We start from the raw sequence: 10136 nt of genomic DNA on the forward strand, positions 1-10136 counted from the left end.
AGTAGAGAGGGAAGAGAGAAAGAGAGAGAGAGAGAGAGAGAGAGAGAGAGAGACAGACAGACAGACAGACAGACAGACAGACAGACAGGAGGGGGAGGAAGAAATTGGAAAGGGCCAGTCCAAGATATACTCTTTGAAGACAGATCCTTCTATCAGTGACCAGTTTCCTCTAAATAGGCTCATCTTTCTAACAGACTATTTATGCAGTTAGTACCCTCTCCCCACTAGTGCCACCAGTTTGGGACCGAGTCTTCAGCACATGATTTTTTGGTAGGGATACTTTATATCCAAACTACAACTAGCAAACCAAATCTAGCAGCATATAGTAAAAAGTATATACCTATTTATTCCAAAGTTAACATAGCATCTGGAAAAAATATTATAATATAATAATGTAAAAAAGGACAAAGTTCACATGGGTGTCCCAATAGATGCAGAAAAAACAGTTGACAGAATCCAATAGCTTTTTATGATTAAGAAAAAAAACTCTTAATAAACTGGGAGTATAGGAGAATTTATTCGACCTGTTTGAAGGCATCTTTGAAAATCCCACAGCTATTACTGGCTTATTTGTGTCTTATGTGATGTTTATCAGCATAGTTACCCATGAGGCTGAATGCTATCTGACTCATAAAAGAAAAGGACAAATATATCTATTCTTCATTATTCTGGAGGTCTAGCAATGGCAGTTAGGCAAGAAAAAGGAGTAAAAGAAATCTAAATGGAACAGAAAGAAGTAAAACAATGTTCATGGAATGAGCTGGAACACAGAAAATTTTAAGGAATTCATAAAAATTACTAGCCAAAATAAACATAAAAAACTTATTAGAAAAAATAAAGCCCAAAAAACAGTATATAATAATCATATAAAAATCAAGTATATTTCTATACATAACAATCTGAACATGAAATCCAGATCAAAACCATTTATAATAGTATAAAATATTAATTAGCAGTAAATTTATAATAGAATAGAGTGTAGAGTAGAATTATTATCCAGGCAAAATTGAAATTATCATATTGTTTAAAGAGTGAACATAAATAATCTACATATCAAGCAATTCTAATTCATATGAAATGTCCAGGATAGGCAAATCCATAGTGATAGAAAATAGATTAGCAACTGCTAGGGGTGAGGGAGGAAGCAATGGGGAATGACTGCTAATGGATACAGGGTTCCACTGGGAACTTTAGATGAAAATAGCAATGATAAATGCACAGCTCTGTGAAGAGTTAAAAGGGTTAACTTTCTGATTTGGGAACTATATGGCAATAAAACTACTGTTAAATTTTTAATGATGACAAAGTGAAAAAATTGAAAATATCAATAAGAATGCAAAGGAGAAAATTACTATTTAATTTTGTGGTTGTCAAAAAAATCAGTCAGGATACTAAATAACATATGAATTATCCCCCTAAATGTGTTGAGAAAAAACTAATTTAAATCAATGGCTGCTGCTTGGAGTTCCTTTCTGTATAAAGGCACCAAAGCTGACTACTGTACCCATAGCTGTCCACTTTGCCCTCTGGTCAGAGGATAGTCTCTGTCCCCTGAGCCTGTATCTTTATGGGTTTGTTGACACTATGGGCTTTCTTTCAACTGTTTCCTGGCTTCTTCTATTTCTTTCAGCATCTTCAGTTGGCTCTTCTTTCTCCATGGTGTATCTCATCTCACACAAGTACCATCTTTCTTTCTTTCCCACAGCTTCAGGAATGCACAGTGGTTGTATGTACTTCACAATGGTTTTCAGTCAAGGATGGTCCACAACAATGATCCCCTAAGATTAAAATGGAGCTGAGAAATTCCTGTGGCTAAGTTTTGTACTATATCTTCCTTGTATTTAGACACATTTAGACACATGCATAATTTACCATTATGTTAAAATAACCTAAGGTATTCAAGATAGTAACATCCACAAGAGTTTGTGGCCTAGGAGCTACAGGCTACAAACAGCCTCGTAGTACAGGAGGATATCACATAGGTTTGTGTAAATACTGTATACTCTGTGATATTTGTGTAATGACAAAAATCCTCATTAACACAATAGTGAGAATGTAACCCAAACCTTAAGCAATGCATGACTATATTAGACTCTTGTGGAGCATTAGGTCTTAACAGAAAGAGGGATGAGGGAGGAGAGGTGGAAAATAGCCCTGAAAACAGCATCAGAATGAATGAACACTACTGTTGCTCAAATTGGTTGTTCTCTTCCTTCAGAGGGATTCTGGGGCCAGCTGTCAAATAATACTATACATTTCTCTCCTTTCCAGTGGGAAAAAATCATATGTATCTTTGAATTCAGGAAATACATAGTAGATGGAATCATTCTTACTCAATGTGGTTGGCAGGAATGTTGTTCTTGACAGAGCTTGCTTGGGCAAGAAGTCACACTATCTGTTATGCTATGCCCAGGAGGGCCTGGACCTGGCCATCTTATTCAGGTAAGAACTAATATTGTGTGATTAAATGGGGCTACATGCAGAGACTATTTCCACAGACAGAGAGGAAATCAAATTCTCTAAACTCAGGCTCCTGCTGTCCAGAACCACATTAGACAAGCAAAACAAAATTGCACCTTCCTGTAACATTGTGCTGCCCTCATACCCATGTGGTGGAAGAAAAATGAGTCATGTGACCCTGTGCCTTGGTCAGCCATGTCCACAGGCTGTGGCCAGTAAGTAGTCAAGGACAGGGCAGGAAGTGACCCTGAGCTGTCCACCACAGCTTGCTGCTCAAGAGGAAATCAGCCTGTGTCTTCAGGATACCTAAAGGGGCAATCTTATTAAGCTCCTGTTAATAAGCACAACTTCCTTATTTATCAAGATAATACAATCTGGTATTAGAGAAAGCCTTTAGCTTTTAGGATACAAATTACTTTTTTAATCTTATGTCATAATTGTGAACCTAGGATCAACTATTTTATTGTCATAGGATTGACCTTAACTGTGACGTAGAAAACTCATCTCCGGATATTTATTTGTCTCAGTTCTTGATTTTTAAAGTGTTTGCTGGCTGATTACTGAGTATGCTGTATTTATAAATATCAAACTACCTTTCCAAACTGCTACTCAGATACTTTTTGAGAAGAAAAGTTCTCCCCTTACTTTTCTTTGTGATAGAAAGCATGAAGAATTATTAGATTAAAAATATTTTCTAGAAAGAACTTCACCTTTTTAAGGTAGCAAGACCAGCAAGATATCCTGTTCCTTTCCTGAGAATCTACTGTTGGCAGATGGAGGTCACAGATTGGTCTGGGATTGAAGGTAGGTCAGCTCAATCCCTGTATGAGGCAGGGGACAGGTTCCTACAGCAGAACTCAGCAGTAGAACTAAAGCTACCATTGAATACTTAGGGAAATAGCCAGAGGTGGTGATCCATGCTAGCAGCTGCCAGTTTACAATTTGACATTTTACCATTGTGGGTAGAGGTGGTGAAGCAGATGACAAAATGGAAGAATAATAGAGTTGAGTCAAGGTTTTGAGGTTGTGGGAGAGAACTCTGGTGAGGAAAGAGAGTTACAGACCTGAGTGTAGGGCCTACTAGAGGTCATTATCCTGCTAGAGAAAGCCAGTGCCAAACAATTTTATGTGTGTGAGCACACAGTTCAGTTGGTGAAGCCAACGAAATTATAATAATTAATTATAATATCATTTGATTTACTTTTAAAATAATAAGTTCACATTCATTTATTTTAGTTATTTTTAATTTATTCATTATTTCTTTAAATAACCAATATCCACATTTTTCTTTATCCAGGAAGGGGTGCAATAAATAGAGCTGGGAAAATGCTTAGAGACTTCCACTAAACTCAGCTTTCTTGGAATATCTGTCAATCCAGGGCTACTGTTTGTTGGAGTCCCTTTGAGGCCATAGAGACTCCACAGTTCTTTTACAGGTTACATCCTTACTACATGAGGGATCCTCACTCCCCTGATAATTAAAGCACAGCTAGCTAAACAATAAAAATTTGTTACTTTTGTGTTAAGTAATAAATTGGGTGCTAAGAATAATAAATCATAAAATGAGCTTATCTATCATGCATTCAGCATTCAGATAGACTCTGAGAGTTCTATTATCATTTGAGGAAACTGAGGAAGAGTAGGTCAGGTGAAACAACCTGCCTGAGTCACATAGCAGGTGGGTACACAGGTCTGACTGTAGATGAGAGGCCTCCAACCTGAACAAGGAAGAGGGAGGATTTTTTTTGCCTTTTCAAGATTTCATCTTAAAAGTCTGGGGCTTATTTCTCAGACAAGAGTGATGAGTGAAGGTAATAAGCAGATTCACTGACTCAATATTCTATTATTTTAAAGTCTAGATATTGGGATTGATTTTGTGACAATGTCTCCACTATTACTGAGAGCTTTTTTACAAGTATAAGAGGAGTTTACGTGTCGCTGTTCCAAGCACTACTCAAAATACACTTTTATTTACTTTACTATCTGTTTGTGCATCTAAGCACAAAGTATTTTATCTGGATCAGGCTCATCTGACACATCCAGAGTAATTTTTCCACCCCTACGTGCTCCAAATCCCTTACGCTAGGAGTTTTATTTTCCTGTCACTTGTTTGTTGGCTCCGTTTTCTCAGAACTCTCTTTCTCAGAGCTGACTAAGCTTGCCAGGAAGCAGAGAGAGAGAGAGAGAGAGAGAGAGACAGACAGACAGACAGACACAGACACAGAGACAGAGAGATAGAGAGAAAGAGACAGAGACAAAGAGACAGAGACAAAGAGACAGAGAGACAGAGACAGAAAGACAGAGAGACACAGTGAGTCACACAGAGAGAGAAGAGAGAGAATGAGAGAGAGAGAGAGAGAATATGAGGGGGGATATAATATCAGGGAGGTAAAAGAAAGGACCAGGATATTTTTTTTATTGTGAAAATACTGTACAGAGGGGTTACAATTACATGGGCAAGATAATGAGTACATTTCTTATCAAGAATTGTAGCCTCCTCCTTTGTTTCCCCTTCCCATCCCTTCCCATCCTCCCCCCCCCCCCCCCGCCCCCCCCCCAATCCTTCCCCCCCCCCCACCAAAGTTGTAAAGTTCGTTTTTGACGTAACGACTTGTACATCTCATTGTTGCAATGAGGACCAGGATATTTTATCAAGCACCTGAGTCTTTGTATTTTTCTAAAGAAATGGAAACATAAAGTAATTAAACATTTTATCTCTTCTATTGGGACTACAATAATCTAGAAAATGGGAATGTTGCTGTAGACAAATGAACAATGTAAATAGAAACTAATATGATAAAACTTCACAGAGCTCAACTTTTCATTTCTACTCACATGTACTGGGTATACATCTTGGCTCCTATTAGAAACAACCCAACATTATTCAGATTTAAATAAAGACATTCAATAACATGGACTGATGGTCTTTTTCTCTGTGGTTCAGATTTTTTTTTTTACTTGTGTATATAGATACAAGCTTCAAGAAAAAAAGAGGGCTAATAACTGGAAAAGAATGATGATAAATGTAGTAGGTTAGATAATGGCCTCTGGGGGAAAAATATGCCACGTCCATCCCCTTGAATGTATGTTATGATCTTATTTAGGAAAAGGGTGTTGTGTATGTAATTAAGTCATGAAATCACTAGGAGGTATGAATCAAAACCAAGATGATTTTATCCCAGAAATAAAGAGTTGGATAGCTTAGGAAATATGATTGTATTGTTAGAGTAAATTAAACCTTGCCAGAAAACCACACAGACATCCATGTACAAAGAACAAAGAAAAGGTTTATAGCCAGTAAAAGGACCAGCAAGACCCCTTCTCACCAGGGGGAGGAAGTGAGAGGAAGTGCTGGCTATTGTTTCAGGTGACCTTTATAACCTCTGAGATTTGGGACTCTTGCTGCACTATATGGTTATAGCTATCCCAAAGGAGAGCTCTCTCAGGGAAAGCCAGTAGGGGCTTATCATTTACTGCCTTTACTACATGGGCCTAGTGTTGCCTAGGCAAAGAGCATACTAAGCTATGAGAGAGGAGGCTTCTGGGCTAACAAGTATAAATTGCCAAATCAACAGAATGATGTGGAACAAGATCATGTTTTCCCCAAAAGATACCAAACACTAGAATTCATTACATTCAATTTCCACTTATACCGATTATATTAAAAAGGTCTTAACCTAGGAATAGGAAGAAATATATTTATATTGATAGATAATATTTACAAAAGCCCAGTACAAACATCATACATGGTGAAGCATCAGAAATATTTCCTCTGAGATTAAGAATAAAACTAAAAGCTTTCTGTCATTTCTAATTAGCATGGTACTATAAGTCCTAGCAAATGTAGGAAGACAAAAAAAATGGCACAAGGGTTGTACAAGGAGAAATAATACTATCACTATTTAGGTGTCACAATTATGTAAGTTTAAAGTATCAAAGACTCTGGATAAATCAGCAGTTAAAAAAGTAGGAATTTTGGGGCAGGGAAGGTGGCTCAGCAGTAGAGCGCTTGCCTTGCAGGCTTGAGGCCCTGGGTTCGATTCCTCAGCACCACATAAACAAAAAGAAAAAAGCCAGCAGTGGCATTGTGGTTCAAGTGGTAGAGCACTAGCCTTGAGCTGAAGAGCTGAGGGATAGCACCCAGGCCCAGAGTTCAGGCCCCACAACTGGAACCCCCCCCCAAAAGTAGGAATTTTACTGGATACAAAAAATCCTGTGCATAAAAGAAATTTATAGTTGTAGATAAAAGCAACATCTCATTGGACATGAGATATAAGTAAAAAATTACATCAAGTACCACGGATTAAATCTATCAAGAAATGAGTAGGTGAGCAAGGCCACCATATCTTAAAAAATCAGTTCTCTCCAGTGGCTCCCGCCTGCAATCCTAGCTATTCAGGAGGCTGAGAGATCTGAGGATTGCAGTTTGAAGCTAGCTTAAGCAAGAAAGTCTGTGAGATTCTTATCTCCAATTAACCACCCAAAACCTGGAAGTGGAGCTGTGGCACAAGTGGAAGGGGCTAGCATCGCGTAAAAAAAGCTCTTCAATTTTCTATCAAACTTGTTTTGGTCTGTTGAGGTTGGTATCTTTGTCTGCTTTCATTCATTTTACCTTTCAAATCTGTCCTTTTACCTAACATTTGGTGCCCAAACCCAAAAGTAGACCATGAGAATATTAGAATAAAGAAAGAGCAGAAAATGACCTCAACAGACCAGATCAACTTTACTGGAAAGTTGAAGAGGGATGCCATGGTGACCAGAGGAGAGTCAGGAGGTACAAGACATGGCTTAATGGGGGTGGGGTGGGGACAGGGGTAGAAGAACTTATAAAGGGGTAATGGGTGGGGGCAATGGGTAGAGGGCAGGGTTTCAGGTAGTTGGAGGATTCAAAGTGTTTGCCCTAGTTTATAGTACATGGCATCCCACTGTAACTTTCCATTAAAGTTGATCTGGTCTGTTGAGGTTTCTACTCTTTCTTCATTGTAATACCTTTATGTCTCAATTTCCTAACACAGATAGTGAAGGATTGATGCCCAACCTATTGTCTGGGCCCATACAGGTGCCAGGAAAAATCCCAGGTATGTGTGAGCTCGTTTGAAGTTCAGGCAGGGCGATCCACCTAAGCCCAGCTGTAAACATCCCATTGTGGGCCCAACTGAAAGGCCCCCACCTTCCTTGACCTAGTGGTTTTTTCATTAACCTCTGCCTCCTTGCTCAGACCTCATCTAAAAACCCAGCTCCTGTCCTAACGCTTTGGCACAATGTCCAAACCCATGGGAAGGTCTGTGATCCCCGCTGGTCCTCCTCGATAAACAGTCCTTGCCTTGCCTGTTGAAGACCAAGTCCTTTTTTGTTCTCCTCCATTTTCCCAACAGATAGTATCACTACCTGGCAGTATTGCCACCCACTTGATAATGCACCATTAATGTCTGCTTTTTAGGGCCCTCCTGTGTATCTCTTCTCTTAGAGATGCTTCCCTAGAAACAGAGCTTAAAGAAGGATTCTTACTCAAGTGATGTGTGTGGAATGATTTCAGGAAAAGGAAGTAAGAAAGGCAGTCATAAGGCAGGGATTAAAAAAGAAATACATAGCACTCCACAAACCAAGAAGGAGATGCTAGCTGGAGACTAGCGTGGAACCTGATTATGGAGGGGGCAGTAGCACACAACTTTACCATTGGGTTATCCCTGCCTGCAGGCAAAGGGGTGACCTTTTGCATTTCTACACTAGTTAATCATTGGCTAAGATCTACCTCAAGAAATGGGATGGGGGGCTGGAGTATAGCTTCTTTACCAGATCAGGTGTAGGGAGAAACAAGCAGGCTAGCATTTGAACAGGTGCCAAACCTCCTTAATAAGCAAGGTGAATGCTATTTTTATACAATACTTAAAAAAAACTAAATCAACCCAAAAAAGTTATAGTGAACAAAATCAAATTTAACATAAAGATAGACTTAGGGGAAAAGATTATTTTTTCTCATATATATTTTGTATATATATTGTAAAAATACTGTACAGAGGGTTTACAGTTACATGAGTAAGAAAATGATTATATTTTCTATCAAGTCTTGCTTTTTCTCCTTTGTTTTTCCCCTACCATCCCTTCCCTCCCCACCTCCCTGATGAAAAAATTCTTATTTGTCAAGACCAAATCTCAGAGAGAAGGCATCTGTGGGTGATCAGTCAACATTCACAGTATTTGGGGGTTGAACCTGGGGAGGGAACTCAACAGTGGTTTCCTCCATTCCATGTATTTAAGTGAGGTCAACCAGTTTCCTAAAATTTGGGGTGGGGAAGAGGGAAAAGATAACTATTTAATAAAAAAATTTTAAATCTCTGTTATGGTGATTATTTTCGAGATGAACTTCTAAGCAAGTCCAACCAGCATCCTGTTAAGAGTATTTATGCTAGAGTACCAGAAAGGATGCGCTTGGTAACAGAAGCTGGAGCTGTCTGGTGCCATTTTTCCTAGAACATGGAGAGATCAACCAATAATAAGAGAGAAGAAAGGCAACATGGAAATCTGAGCCGGGAACAAAGATAGTAAATGATAGTGACCTGAATATATTGTGTTTTTGGATGCACTTGGCCACAAGTTGCGTATCATTTAGGACTCTTTTTGCTGTGTACAACAAAGAGCCTACATTGAAGAACAGAACTAACTTGAGGAATCAAAGCAAGTGGGAGGAGGGAAGGAAAGAGTAAGAAAAAGGTGTATTGGCTCATATAACTGAAGAACCTAGGAGTGGGTTTATTTCAGTTGTGGCAGAATGATATCCCCATAATCTATACCTTTGGGTCACTTTCCTTAGGTCCAAATCCATCTTCAGGCTAAGCAAGACACAGACAATAAGCCAAGTCAGAGATACTTTTTTTTTGGCTCAAAATCTACTTACCTCTTGTCAACAGTGTTGTGATTCTTCAATCACACATTTTGCTTGGCTTTTCCCTTCTTTTAAGCTCAACCGTTTCCTGGTACCTCTCTTCCCTCTACCTCTTTTCCTGAAACCAGTTGTCAGCTCATGATCATTTACAATTGAGCCTTGGTTTAGATCAATTTGGACTCAAATTGCTCTTCCTTATTCTGTTGCAATGTAAGAAAACACTTGCTCATTGTTCTGATTCTTTTCTTATTGATCTCTAAATTTGTATATGTGTGTGCATGTAAATATATATGCTTGTGTGTCTATATGTAAATAAATATATATATGTGTATATGCACATACATATATGTATACACTCAAAGTACAGGGAATATATGTATATACACAGTACAGGGAATATATGTATACACACAGTACAGGGAATATATGTATACACACACAGTACAGGGAATATATGTATACACACAAAGTACAGGGAATATATGTATACACACAGTATAGGGAATATATGTATATGCACAGTACAGGGAATATATGTATGCATACACAGTACAGGGAATATATGTATACATACACAGTACAGGGAATATATGTATACACACAAAGTACAGGGAATATATGTATACATACACAGTACAGGGAATATATGTATACACACAGTACAGGGAATATATGCACACACACAGTACAGGGAATATATGTATAAACACACAGTACAGGGAATATATGTATACACACAAAGTACAGGGAATATGTATACACACACAGTACAGGGAATATATGTATACACACA

This window comes from Dipodomys ordii, unplaced genomic scaffold (assembly GCF_000151885.1).
Source record: "Dipodomys ordii isolate 6190 unplaced genomic scaffold, Dord_2.0 Scaffold45, whole genome shotgun sequence".
Lineage (NCBI taxonomy): Eukaryota > Metazoa > Chordata > Mammalia > Rodentia > Heteromyidae > Dipodomys > Dipodomys ordii.